Genomic DNA, 17,530 nt, shown 5'->3' on the forward strand with positions numbered 1-17,530 from the left:
AGAGAAATGTGGGAATTATTAACTCAGCTTCATGTCCTTTTTTACTTTAACAACAATGTTAAACCATCAGATTTATAAAGTCAGCAGTTTGCAGGGAAAGAAATAAACTAATTGGTCCTTTAATAATCTTTATTCAACTAACAAAACAAAAGCGCTGCTTGGCAGGAACTCCAGAAAAAGCCAGAAAACTCCAGAAAACTGAGACAAAAACCAAAATCAGAACAAAAAGACAGAACCAGACTGAAAAGGAACTGACCGGAAAACCTCAGGAGCTGAAATACTGACAAACGTCATCAAGTGACTGGAAACAGGAAGCTGGCTTTCAAAATAAATCAGGAAGCTAAACTAAACACAAACTAACAACTAAAAGCAAAATAAAACCAGACTGAAGACAGAACCAGAACTGAGTCAGAACCAGAACTGAGACGACATCAGATAGATATAAAACTAAAGACAGAACAACAACTAAGACAGATTCAATTCAATTCAACTTTATTTATAAAGCGCCAGATTACAACAATTGTCATCTCAAGGCACTTAAGTAATAAAGTCCAATTCAAGCCAATTGGAATTCAAATCATTGTAATCATAATCCAATTAATTCATATGGAGCCAATTCAAAAATAATATCCTAGCTAAGGAAACCAACAGATTGGACCGAAACTTGTCTTCAGTCCAATCTCCTGTCCTGAGTCTGAGGGACTGTGGAAAGGAACGACTCCCTTTAACAGGAAGAAACCTCTGGCAGAACCAGAACCAGGAAGGAACCTCTGGCAGAACCAGGAAGAAACCTCTGGCAGAACCAGAACCAGGAAGGGTGTCCATCCGCCTGGACCAGCTGGGGTTTGAGAAGACAGAAAAGAGGGAAAAGAGGAGGGAAAAACACCATAACACCATTCAAAGGATACCTGCTGGAACAGGGAAACACAAGTTAATAACCACAATAATGTCACATGGACATAAAATCATTTGGGAAATTAAACAGGGGGAAAAAGAGAGGAAAGTGAGGAAAGGTGTGACAGATGAGGTCCCCCAGATGGTAAAAGAGAGTTCTCCTTGTAGGTTCTGTCCGGTTCTGTCTCTATAAATAAAGACAATAAAGACTTTTGGTTCTCTGAAGTTCTGCTCGTCTGCTTCCGGGTCAGAACTTTTCAAACCTGAACCCTTTAACCACAGATCTAAGCATGAACTTTAACTGAAAGTTGTATTTTTGACATTTTAAAGCTACAAACCATCGATTATCGTAATTATTCACATCGATTCCACTGATCAACGTGAATAATTCAATAAACATAAAGCAGGGAAACGTGCAGCCGGACCATCGCAGTGTGAAAATCAGCTGCTTTTTGGTGGCAGAACTTCTCAGATGTTACTCTGACTTCCTGCTTTTCTCAGATAAAGCCTTAAAAGCTTTAATGATGCGTTAATGCGTTCTTAAAGGTAATAAACTGCTCGTATCTTCCTTCAGAGACGGCTCTGTTCAGCACCAGCTGTCATCCTGTCATTTCTCAGAGCGAGGCCATGCAGCGCAGCCTGCTGCCGGCCTGAGAGTCATCCATCTGTCCCTCACAGGCCTCCGTTACCCGCAGCACAGCTCGCCATTAGCTGGTCACTCTGAACATTTCTGGAGCAGAACTAATCAGGCTGGAGAAGAGACTCTAACCTAACCCCATGCAAGCCTCGCCTTCCCAATGTGTGCAAGAGACAAACAGAAGCTCAGCAGAACTGGACTTCATGTCCAGAGTCAGTCGGCCGAGTGTTAGAGGCAGCTGGAGTTGGTCTGTGTTCTGGGTAAGAGTGACGCCTGTAAGAGGAGGTAAACAGGTTATAATTAATATGTTTATTCTTCATCTGAAGAGAAGAAGCCTGGAGTCAGACTGGCTGCTGTACAAAGAGATGTCAGAAGTGGGGAAATGGCTCAAATATGTGTTTATAAAGTATCCTTTAACACTACCATGTTACACCAGGTCACCAGCAAGTGTGAAACTCCCCAAAAACACAACCCTGGTTGGCTCCGCCTCCTCAGCTAAGCTCCGCCTCCTCTGTTAAGCCCCGCCCCCTCACCTCCACCCTGCTGGACGGATGAAGCCAGCTTCTGGTGGAAATGTTCTGCTGTCAGCTGCACTGAGGAGCATGCATCTTCCATCCAGCAGCAGCCTCAGAGGATATAAGAGCCCAGTGGATAAACTATATCTGAGGCTAATGTTCCAGCAGCTAACGCTAACAGCTTAGCTAATGAAGTAACTCCTCATGGTTTATTTATTGATTTATTTCTTCCTTTAGCAGCAGCTAACGCTAACAGCTTAGCTAATGAAATAACTCATCATGGTTTATTTACTGATTTATTTCTTCCTTTAGCAGCAGCTAACGCTAACAGCTTAGCTAATGAAATAACTCATCATGGTTTATTTACTGATTTATTTCTTCCTTTAGCAGCAGCTAACGCTAACAGCTTAGCTAATGAAATAACTCCTCGTGGTTTATTTACTGATTTATTTCTTCCTTTAGCAGCAGCTAACACTAACAGCTTAGCTAATGAAGTAACTCCACATGGTTTATTTACTGATTTATTTCCTCCTTTAGCAGCAGCTAACGCTAACAGCTTAGCTAATGAAATAACTCCTCATGGTTTATTTACTGATTTATTTATTTCTTTAGCAGCAGCTAATGCTAACAGCTTAGCTAATGAAGTAACTCCTCATGTTTTATTTCTTGATTTATTTCTTCCTTTAGCAGCAGCTAATGCTAACAGCTTAGCTAATGAAGTAACTCCTCGTGGTTTATTTACTGATTTATTTCTTCCTTTAGCAGCAGCTAATGCTAACAGCTTAGCTAATGAAGTAACTCCTCGTGGTTTATTTACTGATTTATTTCTTCCTTTAGCAGCAGCTAACGCTAACAGCTTAGCTAATGAAATAACTCCTCATGGTTTATTTACTGATTTATTTCCTCCTTTAGCAGCAGCTAACGCTAACAGCTTAGCTAATGAAGTAACTCCTCGTGGTTTATTTACTGATTTATTTCTTCCTTTAGCAGCAGCTAACGCTAACAGCTTAGCTAATGAAGTAACTCCTCGTGGTTTATTTACTGATTTATTTCTTCCTTTAGCAGCAGCTAACGCTAACAGCTTAGCTAATGAAATAACTCCTCATGGTTTATTTACTGATTTATTTCTTCCTTTAGCAGCAGCTAACGCTAACAGCTTAGCTAATGAAGTAACTACTCATGGTTTATTTGACACTTAAAGAGGTCTTTCCCCTGAAAACAGACGGTTAATAATAAGGGTTGAAAACAAGGCAAAGCAAAGCTGAGTTTAAGGTATTTTAACCAAAGCCTGTCTCACACATTTCAATAAGACCTGAAAGTTGTGTGAAAAAATGAAAAGGAACAGAATATGTCACCTTTAAAGTTTTTAACAGCTTGGAGCCCCACTTTTTAACCCCACTGCTCGACTTATAAACCCCCAAAGAGCTCCTGGATGATGCTCTCAAAGTCTTTAAATGCAGCAACTTTGTTTCAGACAGTTTCACGTTGGATTTTTCTTCATTTATCAGTGTTTTTAAACTAAATCGTGTCGCTTTTAAACGTTCTGTAGAAATAAAACTGACTTCTGTCCTCGTCTAAATAATTTCCTCCAGGACCAGAGTTGCTCTAATAGGCCTGAAATGAAGGAAAGTGAAGAGAGAAGCTCGAACCCTACGGTGAGAACTGTTGCTTCAACACCTTCTTTCTCTCCCACATGTGGGACCGACCATCTTCAGCTCGCCCCCCAGAAGCTTCTTTCTGTGCAAACACTTTTCTTTTGAATTAATTCAGTGCTGCAGATTTAGCAGCATGAAATATTAACAGTATTTTAATATTTCAGTGCAAATAATGAGAGCCCTTGACCTCTGAATTTAAATTTAATCATTACATGCAGAATTTATTAACTGCATTTTCCCTTGTCTGAACAGACTTCCCTCAGAGCTCAAAGTGATGGAGAATCTGTCTGAACTCTCGAGCTGAAGAGGAAAAGCTGAAACATTTCAGACAAACATGAACCCAAAGATGCAGCTCAGGAAGATGAGTGACAGCTCATCAAACTGAAGGTCGGGCAGCTGCTCCGTTCCTCTTCAGAAATCAGCTGTTGGTGAAAAGCTCTTTGGCTGCAGTCACCTTCATCAGCTTAAATCTCATGATTATTCTCGCCGTGGAACATCGTCCAATAAGAAATGTGCGTTTTGAACGTCGGAGGCTTGTAAATGACACATTTTTTCATTATTTTCGTTATCCAGAGCAACAAACAGCGTCCCTGAATGTAGCTGCTCTGAAAATGATGAAATGAAAGCTTTCTTCAGGGCTGTGAGCATCTCCACTTCCACCGCCGGCTGCAGGCTCCCTGGAACCTCCATGAAGACACATTCATGGGTCCGAACATCCCCCACAAACAGAACCACGGGTTAAATCTCACTGCCGAACATCACGTGAAGAGGAACGCTTTGTGGGGGGAGTGTGACCGACGAGCAGAACCGAGGGTTAATGAAAGCAAACAAAGGCAGGAGCAGGAAGGACAGAAAATAGAAGCACTAATTGAGAGAAGAAAGGGACTGAAGCAGGCTGACGAAGGAACAAACTGAGGAAATGATGCAGAAAACCTGGAGAAACAGAATACAAACAGGGAGAAACTCTACAAAATAAAACAGGAAGTTAAAGTCAAAAAGGAAAACTGAGAAAACAAAAGACAAAGTGAAACTCAGACCATGACAGACTGGATATGCTGTGTCTTTAAGGGCCTTAAAGCTCCGTCAGATGCAGCTTAAAGCTCCATCAGATGCAGGCTAAAGCTCCATCAGATGCAGCTTAAAGCTCCATCAGATGCAGGTTAAAGCTCCATCAGATGCAGGTTAAAGCTCCATCAGATGCAGGTTAAAGCTCCATCAGATGCAGGTTAAAGCTCCATCAGATGCAGGTTAAAGCTCCATCAGATGCAGGTTAAAGCTCCATCAGATGCAGCTTAAAGCTCCATCAGATGCAGGTTAAAGCTCCATCAGATGCAGGTTAAAGCTCCATCAGACGCAGCTTAAAGCTCCTTCAGATGCAGGTTAAAGCTCCATCAGATGCAGGTTAAAGCTCCATCAGATGCAGGTTAAAGCTCCGTCAGATGCAGGTTAAAGCTCCATCAGATGCAGGTTAAAGCTCCATCAGATGCAGGTTAAAGCTCCATCAGATGCAGGTTAAAGCTCCGTCAGATGCAGGTTAAAGCTCCATCAGATGCAGGTTAAAGCTCCATCAGATGCAGGTTAAAGCTCCGTCAGATGCAGGTTAAAGCTCCGTCAGATGCAGGTTAAAGCTCCATCAGATGCAGGTTAAAGCTCCATCAGATGCAGGTTAAAGCTCCATCAGATGCAGCTTAAAGCTCCATCAGATGCAGCTTAAAGCTCCTTCAGATGCAGGTTAAAGCTCCATCAGATGCAGGTTAAAGCTCCATCAGATGCAGGTTAAAGCTCCGTCAGATGCAGGTTAAAGCTCCATCAGATGCAGGTTAAAGCTCCATCAGATGCAGGTTAAAGCTCCGTCAGATGCAGGTTAAAGCTCCGTCAGATGCAGGTTAAAGCTCCATCAGATGCAGGTTAAAGCTCCATCAGATGCAGGTTAAAGCTCCATCAGATGCAGGTTAAAGCTCCATCAGATGCAGGTTAAAGCTCCGTCAGATGCAGGTTAAAGCTCCTTCAGATGCAGGTTAAAGCTCCTTCAGATGCAGGTTAAAGCTCCATCAGATGCAGGTTAAAGCTCCATCAGATGCAGGTTAAAGCTCCATCAGACGCAGGTTAAAGCTCCATCAGATACAGGTTAAAGCTCCGTCAGATGCAGGTTAAAGCTCCATCAGATGCCGGTTAAAGCTCCATCAGATGCAGGTTAAAGCTCCATCAGATGCAGGTTAAAGCTCCATCAGATGCCGGTTAAAGCTCCATCAGATGCAGGTTAAAGCTCCATCAGATGCAGCTTAAAGCTCCATCAGATGCAGGTTAAAGCTCCATCAGATGCCGGTTAAAGCTCCATCAGATGCAGGTTAAAGCTCCATCAGATGCAGGTTAAAGCTCCATCAGATGCAGGTTAAAGCTCCATCAGATACAGGTTAAAGCTCCGTCAGATGCAGGTTAAAGCTCCATCAGATGCCGGTTAAAGCTCCATCAGATGCAGGTTAAAGCTCCATCAGATGCAGGTTAAAGCTCCATCAGATGCCGGTTAAAGCTCCATCAGATGCAGGTTAAAGCTCCATCAGATGCAGCTTAAAGCTCCATCAGATGCAGGTTAAAGCTCCATCAGATGCCGGTTAAAGCTCCATCAGATGCAGGTTAAAGCTCCATCAGATGCAGGTTAAAGCTCCATCAGATGCCGGTTAAAGCTCCATCAGATGCAGGTTAAAGCTCCATCAGATGCAGCTTAAAGCTCCATCAGATGCAGCTTAAAGCTCCATCAGATGCAGCTTAAAGCTCCATCAGATGCAGGTTAAAGCTCCATCAGATGCAGGTTAAAGCTCCATCAGATGCAGGTTAAAGCTCCATCAGATGCAGGTTAAAGCTCCGTCAGATGCAGCTTAAAGCTCCATCAGATGCAGCTTAAAGCTCCATCAGATGCAGGTTAAAGCTCCATCAGATGCAGCTTAAAGCTCCGTCAGATGCAGGTTAAAGCTCCATCAGATGCAGGTTAAAGCTCCATCAGATGCAGGTTAAAGCTCCGTCAGATGCAGGTTAAAGCTCCGTCAGATGCAGCTTAAAGCTCCGTCAGATGCAGGTTAAAGCTCCATCAGATGCAGGTTAAAGCTCCATCAGATGCAGGTTAAAGCTCCGTCAGATGCAGCTTAAAGCTCCGTCAGATGCAGGTTAAAGCTCCATCAGATGCAGGTTAAAGCTCCGTCAGATGCAGCTTAAAGCTCCGTCAGATGCAGGTTAAAGCTCCATCAGATGCAGCTTAAAGCTCCATCAGATGCAGGTTAAAGCTCCATCAGATGCAGCTTAAAGCTCCATCAGATGCAGCTTAAAGCTCCATCAGATGCAGGTTAAAGCTCCGTCAGATGCAGGTTAAAGCTCCGTCAGATGCAGGTTAAAGCTCCGTCAGATGCAGGTTAAAGCTCCGTCAGATGCAGCTTAAAGCTCCGTCAGATGCAGCTTAAAGCTCCATCAGATGCAGGTTAAAGCTCCATCAGATGCAGCTTAAAGCTCCGTCAGATGCAGGTTAAAGCTCCATCAGATGCAGGTTAAAGCTCCATCAGATGCAGGTTAAAGCTCCATCAGATGCAGGTTAAAGCTCCGTCAGATGCAGGTTAAAGCTCCGTCAGATGCAGGTTAAAGCTCCATCAGATGCAGGTTAAAGCTCCATCCATTCATTCTCAGCTGTAAAGTGTGTGAAGGGTCAGGTTTACAGCTTAATTAACTGTCTTTGTGTCGCACACTTAATCTTTCTTACAGAGTATTTATCTGAGCATTTTAAACAGCTGCCGGCCGGGTTTTATCTGCCTCATCGTGACAAACAGCTGAAGGAAACTGTGAGCTCAGACACTTTACTGTGCGACACAAGTGAAAACATGAGGAATGACTGGATTATCCACACAGTGAACATCCTGTTCAATCCTGGCCTTCTGCTCTCAGAAGCCTTCTGCTGCTTGTGTTCAGCAGGAGGAGACAGTTAATAACAGGAAGGCCTTTGTTTCGGCTTAATTACTTTAGATCAGTCACCAGTTCCACCCACACAGAAACAGAAGCAGGTACGCTCAGGTCTAAAGGTTTGAAATCGTTTGGGGGAACTGTAACTACAGTTGTTTGTGTCTATAATCTGTTTATTCAAAGCTTCTCCGTTTCTGCCTCTGCTGGAATCTGTCTCACATGCAGTAAGTGAGAAGTTATTATAACAAATGGGATGTAACTGCAGGGCCCAAAGAGCCACTTATATGAGCTCCAGCTGCAGTTTTACACTGAAACACAAGAACATATGAGGTAAATACGTTTTAATAAAGTGAGGATTCCCTTCCTTAACATCATATCCTGCATCAGTCTGTCGGTGTTTTAACCGCTTTGTGACCACATGCAGCAATTAAACCAGGTTCCTTCTTCTTTTTCTCATAAAGTACTTTTGCAGAAATGAGAAATTTGATCTAATCTATTGAAGTTTTATTCACACGCCTCTGGGCCACCTTACATATTCAGCTCAGGGCGTTACAGTGTTTGGAGAAACAATGAGCAAATATATCAGAAACAGAAGTCATGTACAGAGAGGGAAGGAGAGGGCCGCAGTGCATCATGGGACGTCCCTCAGTTCAAAGTGACCTGAGAACTGACTCCAGGCTTTAAAAGAGGAGGAGCCAACATGCGACACCCCCATAAATGTTCCCATAGTTAAAAGCAGAATAGGAGGCAGAGCCTTCAGTTATCAGGCCCCTAAAAGCAGAATGGGAGGCAGAGCCTTCAGTTATCAGGCCCCTAAAAGCAGAATGGGAGGCAGAGCCTTCAGTTATCAGGCCCCTAAAAGCAGAATGGGAGGCAGAGCCTTCAGTTATCAGGCCCCTAAAAGCAGAATGGGAGGCAGAGCCTTCAGTTATCAGGCCCCTAAAAGCAGAATGGGAGGCAGAGCCTTCAGTTATCAGGCCCCTAAAAGCAGAATGGGAGGCAGAGCCTTCAGTTATCAGGCCCCTAAAAGCAGAATGGGAGGCAGAGCCTTCAGTTATCAGGCCCCTAAAAGCAGAATGGGAGGCAGGGCCTTCAGTTATCAGGCCCCTAAAAGCAGAATGGGAGGCAGAGCCTTCAGTTATCAGGCCCCTAAAAGCAGAATGGGAGGCAGAGCCTTCAGTTATCAGGCCCCTAAAAGCAGAATAGGAGGCAGAGCCTTCAGTTATCAGGCCCCTAAAAGCAGAACGGGAGGCAGAGCCTTCAGTTATCAGGCCCCTAAAAGCAGAATGGGAGGCAGAGCCTTCAGTTATCAGGCCCCTAAAAGCAGAATGGGAGGCAGAGCCTTCAGTTATCAGGCCCCTAAAAGCAGAATGGGAGGCAGAGCCTTCAGTTATCAGGCCCCTAAAAGCAGAATGGGAGGCAGAGCCTTCAGTTATCAGGCCCCTAAAAGCAGAATGGGAGGCAGAGCCTTCAGTTATCAGGCCCCTAAAAGCAGAATGGGAGGCAGAGCCTTCAGTTATCAGGCCCCTAAAAGCAGAATGGGAGGCAGAGCCTTCAGTTATCAGGCCCCTAAAAGCAGAATGGGAGGCAGAGCCTTCAGTTATCAGGCCCCTAAAAGCAGAATGGGAGGCAGAGCCTTCAGTTATCAGGCCCCTAAAAGCAGAATGGGAGGCAGAGCCTTCAGTTATCAGGCCCCTAAAAGCAGAATGGGAGGCAGAGCCTTCAGTTATCAGGCCCCTAAAAGCAGAATGGGAGGCAGAGCCTTCAGTTATCAGGCCCCTAAAAGCAGAATGGGAGGCAGGGCCTTCAGTTATCAGGCCCCTAAAAGCAGAATGGGAGGCAGAGCCTTCAGTTATCAGGCCCCTAAAAGCAGAATGGGAGGCAGAGCCTTCAGTTATCAGGCCCCTAAAAGCAGAATAGGAGGCAGAGCCTTCAGTTATCAGGCCCCTAAAAGCAGAACGGGAGGCAGAGCCTTCAGTTATCAGGCCCCTAAAAGCAGAATGGGAGGCAGAGCCTTCAGTTATCAGGCCCCTAAAAGCAGAATGGGAGGCAGAGCCTTCAGTTATCAGGCCCCTAAAAGCAGAATGGGAGGCAGAGCCTTCAGTTATCAGGCCCCTAAAAGCAGAATGGGAGGCAGAGCCTTCAGTTATCAGGCCCCTAAAAGCAGAATGGGAGGCAGAGCCTTCAGTTATCAGGCCCCTCTCTGTGGAACCAGCTGCCAGTTTGGCTTCAGGAAGCAGACACCCTCTCTACCTTTAAGATCAGGCTGAAACTTTCCTTTCTGATAAAGCTTATAGTTAGGGATGGCTCAGGGGAGCCTGAAACATCCCATAGTTCTGCTGCTATAGGCCCAGCCTGCTGGGGGAGCTCCCATGATGCACCTCTCCTCCCTCCATGTACAGATGACATCATTGCTGTCATTAACTTGTGTTTCTCTCTCTCAGCAGGTGTCTCTGGCCTGGTGTTACGCTGCTTGTTGTCCCCTCTTTCCTGTCCTCTCAGCCCCAGCTGGTCCAGGCAGATGGACCCTTCCTGGTTCTGGTTCTGATGGAGGTTTCTTCCTGGTTCTGGTTCTGATGGAGGTTTCTTCCTGGTTCTGGTTCTGATGGAGGTTTCTTCCTGTTAAAGGGAGTTTTTTCCTCTCCAGTCCAGGCAGATGGACTGTAACTTTCAAGTGGCTTGAGATGACATTTGTTGTGATTTGAATTTGAACTGAATTGAATTGAATTGAACTGAATCAAATTTAACTGAATCAAATCACATCGAATTGAATTTAATCGAATCGAATCGAATCGAATTTAACTGAATTGAATTGAATTGAACTACACAAATTGAACTGGATTAAATTGAACTGAACTGAACTGAATGGGTCAGGCTTTAAGCCCGGACCTGCATGTCATCGGTTTCTTCAGAATATCGGTTGGATTTAATCTCTTAAATCTCTCAAATCGGATTGAATTGAACTGCATCGAATTGAACTGAACTGAATCAAATCGAATCGGATCGAATTGAATCGGATCAAATTGAATTGAATTGAACTGCACTGAACTGCACTGAATTGAACTGAATAAAATCGGATCAAATTGAACTGCACTAAACTGCACTGAATTGAATTGAACTGAATAAAATCGGATCGAATTGAACTGAGCTGAATCGAATCGGATCGAACTTAATTGAATCGAAGTTAACTGAGTCAAAATGAACTGAATGGAGTTAAATTGAACAGAATAGAATCGGATCAAACTGAACTGAAATGAATCGAATTGAACTGAACTGAACCGAATCAAATTGAATTGAACTGAATCAAATTGAATTGAACTGAACTGAATCGAGTTTAATTGAACTGAACTGAAACCTGCATGTCATCGGTTTCTTCAGAATATCGGTCTGATTTAATCTCTTAAATCAAATCGAATTGAATCGAATCAAATTTAATTCAATTGAACTGCACTGAATTGAACTGAACTGAATCGAATTGAATTGAACTGAATAAAATCGAATCGGATCGAATTGAACTGAACTTAATTGAATCGAACTTAACTAAATCAAATTGAATTGAACTGAACTGAATCGAGTTCAATTGAACTGAATCGAATTTAACTTAAATGAATCTAATCGAATTTAATTTAATTGAACTGAACTTAACTGAATCGAATTGAACTGAATAAAATCGAATCGGATCGATATGAACTGAACTGAATCGCATCGGATCAAATCGAATTGAACTTAATTGAATCGAACTTAACTGAATCAAATTTAATTGAATTGAACTGAACTGAATCGAGTTCAATTGAACTGAAATTAACCAAATTGAACTGAACTGAATCGAATTGAATTGAACTGAACTGAATGGGTCAGCCCAGACCAGCATGTCACCGGTTTCTTCAGAAATATATTTCTCAGAGTATCTCAGTCCCTCAGAGCTGTAACCGGTTGGATTTAATCTTATAAATTTTGCTTAATTCGAGTCATTCTGTCAGCAGCAGCAGTACATGTATGTGCACTCTGTGGTCAACCCGAACCACCGGCCACAGGATGGTGTCACTAATTCAAAACCACTGCAATATTAATATAAGTAAATTTCAATCATTGTCCAATATTGAAAAAATAGAATGAGCTGAGTTGAGAAACGATGATTAAATAAAAAAATTTTGTCTTATTTATAGGATTTTACGTACTGCTCCTCCACTCATGTTCATATCAGAGCAGAAGCTCATTGATTTACAGCAGATTGTGTCATTCCTCTTTGGACCGTTCTGCTTTCTCTGGTCGAGCTGAACTGGACCGGAGCTCAGCAGCCGTCACAGAACCGGATTCTTCCAGTTCATTTAGAGCTCATTTTGAATGATGGTTAAACAGCCAAAACTTTCTGCCTGTTTCTTTATGAAATCTATTGTAATATTTTATATTTTATTCTGTTTTCAGGGCTGTGACACACGTCCAGAACAGGTGAAAATATCTTTTTGGCTAACTGGCTCCTTCCAGTTGTGTTTATGGAGGCGCAGTGTACCCTACCCCAAAGAAAAGCTTCACCAAGGCACTTCTTTGGAAGAATTAGATGTGAAAGACCCCTCAAACTAAATTAGTATGAAGGGAAGCGCCTACATTCAGAGGGATGGAGCTGCAGCCTTGCAGGACGCAACAATCCCTGGAGGATCTCCGCGGGAAGGAGAGTCGTCCAGGTGCTGCTAATAAAATCTAAATGTTCACTGAACATCCAGCTCAACAAATTCTCCTACATGACAGCTCATGGTTGACAGCACTGGGAAAAGCGGGTAAGTTTGCACTCAGCTTGGAAGATATTATTGATCCTGACTGCAGCTCTGAAGGTTTTCCAGCAGCATGGCTGCGTCCATGTGAGGGACTCAGTCATTAGATCTGTGGAGGGCAGCAGCAAGATGTCCAGAGAAACATGAAAGTTGACTAATCTGAGAGCAAAGAAAGGGGAGATGAGAGAGAAAGGAGCCCAAAAAGCCTAAACCCACAGCAAGGAGAGCTGATTCCCTCCTTCACCTGCAGCCAGATGCTGTTCAAGCTGTCAGTTTGTGATTATTCAGGTGAGTGATTCCTGCTGAAGTCTGGCAGCTTTTTGCTGATGTGGGGTCAGCTGCACGAGGGGAAGCGCTGGGGAGGCTTAAATCTAAATTACCGCCGGCTTTTTTCTTCATCTCACGAGTGTGAATATCATCTCAATAATAAATATCACTGAGGTTCATCAGGACTGCGTTCTGCTGGTCGTAAACACGTTTTCCTCTCAGTCAACAGGACCTCAGGCTTTCATTACAGCTCGCTGATATAAAATGAGATTTGCTGTGGTGCAGGATTTCATTTCTACACTAAAAACAGAAAAGAGTTGGAAACCTAATGAATGTTCTTTGTACTTTAAGGGCTTTTGTGATTGATGAAGAGCAGAAATGTGGAAACGAGCAGAAAGGTAAATAAAAATCTGATGAACTCTGGTGGTGAAACGCTGCTCTTCTCCTGCTGAAACCCAAACGCTGCTCTTCTCCTGCTGAAACCCAAACGCTGCTCTTCTCCTGCTGAAACCCAAACGCTGCTCTTCTTCAGCTGAAACCCAAACGCTGCTCTTCTCCTGCTGAAACCCAAACGCTGCTCTTCTCCAGCTGAAACCCAAACGCCGCTTTTCTCCAGCTGAAACCCAAACGCCGCTCTTCTCCAGCTGAAACCCAAACGCTGCTCTTCTCCAGCTGAAACCCAAACGCCGCTTTTCTCCAGCTGAAACCCAAACGCTGCTCTTCTCCAGCTGAAACCCAAACGCTGCTCTTCTCCTGCTGAAACCCAAACGCTGCTCTTCTCCAGCTGAAACCCAAACGCCGCTCTTCTCCAGCTGAAACCCAAACGCTGCTCTTCTCCAGCTGAAACCCAAACGCCGCTCTTCTCCAGCTGAAACCCAAACGCTGCTCTTCTCCAGCTGAAACCCAAACGCTGCTCTTCTCCTGCTGAAACCCAAACGCTGCTCTTCTCCAGCTGAAACCCAAACGCCGCTTTTCTCCAGCTGAAACCCAAACGCTGCTCTTCTCCAGCTGAAACCCAAACGCTGCTCTTCTCCAGCTGAAACCCAAACGCTGCTCTTCTCCAGCTGAAACCCAAACGCTGCTTTTCTCCAGCTGAAACCCAAACGCTGCTCTTCTCCAGCTGAAACCCAAACGCTGCTCTTCTCCAGCTGAAACCCAAACGCTGCTCTTCTCCAGCTGAAACCCAAACGCTGCTCTTCTCCAGCTGAAACCCAAACGCTGCTCTTCTCCAGCTGAAACCCAAACGCTGCTCTTCTCCAGCTGAAACCCAAACGCCGCTCTTCTCCAGCTGAAACCCAAACGCTGCTTTTCTCCAGCTGAAACCCAAACGCCGCTCTTCTCCAGCTGAAACCCAAACGCTGCTCTTCTCCAGCTGAAACCCAAACGCTGCTCTTCTCCTGACGGTTCAGCTGAAACCCAAACGCCGCTCTTCTCCAGCTGAAACCCAAACGCTGCTCTTCTCCAGCTGAAACCCAAACGCTGCTCTTCTCCAGCTGAAACCCAAACGCTGCTCTTCTCCAGCTGAAACCCAAACGCCGCTCTTCTCCAGCTGAAACCCAAACGCCGCTCTTCTCCAGCTGAAACCCAAACGCTGCTTTTCTCCAGCTGAAACCCAAACGCTGCTTTTCTCCTGCTGAAACCCAAACGCTGCTCTTCTCCAGCTGAAACCCAAACGCTGCTCTTCTCCAGCTGAAACCCAAACGCCGCTTTTCTCCAGCTGAAACCCAAACGCTGCTCTTCTCCAGCTGAAACCCAAACGCCGCTCTTCTCCAGCTGAAACCCAAACGCTGCTTTTCTCCAGCTGAAACCCAAACGCTGCTCTTCTCCAGCTGAAACCCAAACGCTGCTCTTCTTCAGCAGAAACCCAAACGCTGCTCTTCTCCAGCTGAAACCCAAACGCTGCTCTTCTCCAGCTGAAACCCAAACGCTGCTCTTCTCCAGCTGAAACCCAAACGCCGCTCTTCTCCAGCTGAAACCCAAACGCTGCTTTTCTCCAGCTGAAACCCAAACGCCGCTCTTCTCCAGCTGAAACCCAAACGCTGCTCTTCTCCAGCTGAAACCCAAACGCTGCTCTTCTCCTGACGGTTCAGCTGAAACCCAAACGCCGCTCTTCTCCAGCTGAAACCCAAACGCTGCTCTTCTCCAGCTGAAACCCAAACGCTGCTCTTCTCCAGCTGAAACCCAAACGCTGCTCTTCTCCAGCTGAAACCCAAACGCTGCTCTTCTCCAGCTGAAACCCAAACGCCGCTCTTCTCCAGCTGAAACCCAAACGCTGCTTTTCTCCAGCTGAAACCCAAACGCTGCTCTTCTCCAGCTGAAACCCAAACGCTGCTCTTCTTCAGCAGAAACCCAAACGCTGCTCTTCTCCAGCTGAAACCCAAACGCTGCTCTTCTCCAGCTGAAACCCAAACGCTGCTCTTCTCCAGCTGAAACCCAAACGCTGCTCTTCTCCTGCTGAAACCCAAACGCTGCTCTTCTCCAGCTGAAACCCAAACGCTGCTCTTCTCCAGCTGAAACCCAAACGCTGCTCTTCTCCAGCTGAAACCCAAACTCTGCTCTTCTCCAGCTGAAACCCAAACGCTGCTCTTCTTCAGCTGAAACCCAAACGCCGCTCTTCTCCAGCTGAAACCCAAACGCTGCTCTTCTCCAGCTGAAACCCAAACGCCGCTCTTCTTCAGCTGAAACCCAAACGCTGCTCTTCTCCAGCTGAAACCCAAACGCTGCTCTTCTCCAGCTGAAACCCAAACGCTGCTCTTCTCCAGCTGAAACCCAAACGCCGCTCTTCTTCAGCTGAAACCCAAACGCTGCTCTTCTTCAGCTGAAACCCAAACGCTGCTCTTCTCCAGCTGAAACCCAAACGCTGCTCTTCTCCAGCTGAAACCCAAACGCTGCTCTTCTCCAGCTGAAACCCAAACGCTGCTCTTCTTCAGCTGAAACCCAAACGCTGCTCTTCTCCAGCTGAAACCCAAACGCTGCTCTTCTCCAGCTGAAACCCAAACGCTGCTCTTCTCCAGCTGAAACCCAAACGCCGCTCTTCTTCAGCTGAAACCCAAACGCCGCTCTTCTTCAGCTGAAACCCAAACGCTGCTCTTCTCCAGCTGAAACCCAAACGCTGCTCTTCTCCAGCTGAAACCCAAACGCTGCTCTTCTTCAGCTGAAACCCAAACGCCGCTCTTCTCCAGCTGAAACCCAAACGCTGCTCTTCTCCAGCTGAAACCCAAACGCCGCTCTTCTTCAGCTGAAACCCAAACGCTGCTCTTCTCCAGCTGAAACCCAAACGCTGCTCTTCTCCAGCTGAAACCCAAACGCTGCTCTTCTCCAGCTGAAACCCAAACGCTGCTCTTCTCCTGCTGAAACCCAAACGCCGCTCTTCTCCAGCTGAAACCCAAACGCTGCTCTTCTCCAGCTGAAACCCAAACGCTGCTCTTCTCCAGCTGAAACCCAAACGCCGCTCTTCTCCAGCTGAAACCCAAACGCCGCTCTTCTTCAGCTGAAACCCAAACGCTGCTCTTCTTCAGCTGAAACCCAAACGCTGCTCTTCTCCAGCTGAAACCCAAACGCCGCTCTTCTCCAGCTGAAACCCAAACGCTGTTCTTCTCCAGCTGAAACCCAAACGCTGCTCTTCTCCAGCTGAAACCCAAACGCTGCTCTTCTCCAGCTGAAACCCAAACGCTGCTCTTCTCCAGCTGAAACCCAAACGCTGCTCTTCTTCAGCTGAAACCCAAACGCCGCTCTTCTCCAGCTGAAACCCAAACGCCGCTCTTCTTCAGCTGAAACCCAAACGCCGCTCTTCTCCTGCTGAAACCCAAACGCTGCTCTTCTCCAGCTGAAACCCAAACGCCGCTCTTCTCCAGCTGAAACCCAAACGCCGCTCTTCTTCAGCTGAAACCCAAACGCTGCTCTTCTCCAGCTGAAACCCAAACGCTGCTCTTCTCCAGCTGAAACCCAAACGCCGCTCTTCTCCAGCTGAAACCCAAACGCTGCTCTTCTCCAGCTGAAACCCAAACGCTGCTCTTCTTCAGCTGAAACCCAAACGCTGCTCTTCTTCAGCTGAAACCCAAACGCTGCTCTTCTCCAGCTGAAACCCAAACGCCGCTCTTCTTCAGCTGAAACCCAAACGCCGCTCTTCTCCAGCTGAAACCCAAACGCTGCTCTTCTCCAGCTGAAACCCAAACGCTGCTCTTCTCCAGCTGAAACCCAAACGCTGCTCTTCTCCAGCTGAAACCCAAACGCTGCTCTTCTCCAGCTGAAACCCAAACGCTGTTCTTCTTCAGCTGAAACCCAAACGCTGCTCTTCTCCTGCTGAAACCCAAACGCTGCTCTTCTCCAGCTGAAACCCAAACGCCGCTTTTCTCCAGCTGAAACCCAAACGCCGCTCTTCTCCAGCTGAAACCCAAACGCTGCTCTTCTCCAGCTGAAACCCAAACGCCGCTTTTCTCCAGCTGAAACCCAAACGCTGCTCTTCTCCAGCTGAAACCCAAACGCTGCTCTTCTCCAGCTGAAACCCAAACGCTGCTCTTCTCCAGCTGAAACCCAAACGCCGCTCTTCTCCAGCTGAAACCCAAACGCTGCTCTTCTTCAGCTGAAACCCAAACGCTGCTCTTCTCCAGCTGAAACCCAAACGCTGCTCTTCTCCAGCTGAAACCCAAACGCCGCTCTTCTCCAGCTGAAACCCAAACGCCGCTCTTCTCCAGCTGAAACCCAAACCTCCTTCAACACATTCTTCTCCTGCAGTGATTCAGCTTCAGCAGATACAGGAGAGAGAAAATGGCAAAGGCAACAGTTCTCACCTTCTCTGCCACCTCCGTCTCAGGTGAATTGCATGAGATTTATCTATCGTCATGGCAACAA

The sequence above is a fragment of the Leuresthes tenuis genome, unplaced genomic scaffold (assembly GCF_036924035.1).
Source record: "Leuresthes tenuis unplaced genomic scaffold, fLeuTen1.0.hap1 SCAF_35, whole genome shotgun sequence".
Taxonomy (NCBI): Eukaryota; Metazoa; Chordata; class Actinopteri; order Atheriniformes; family Atherinopsidae; genus Leuresthes; species Leuresthes tenuis.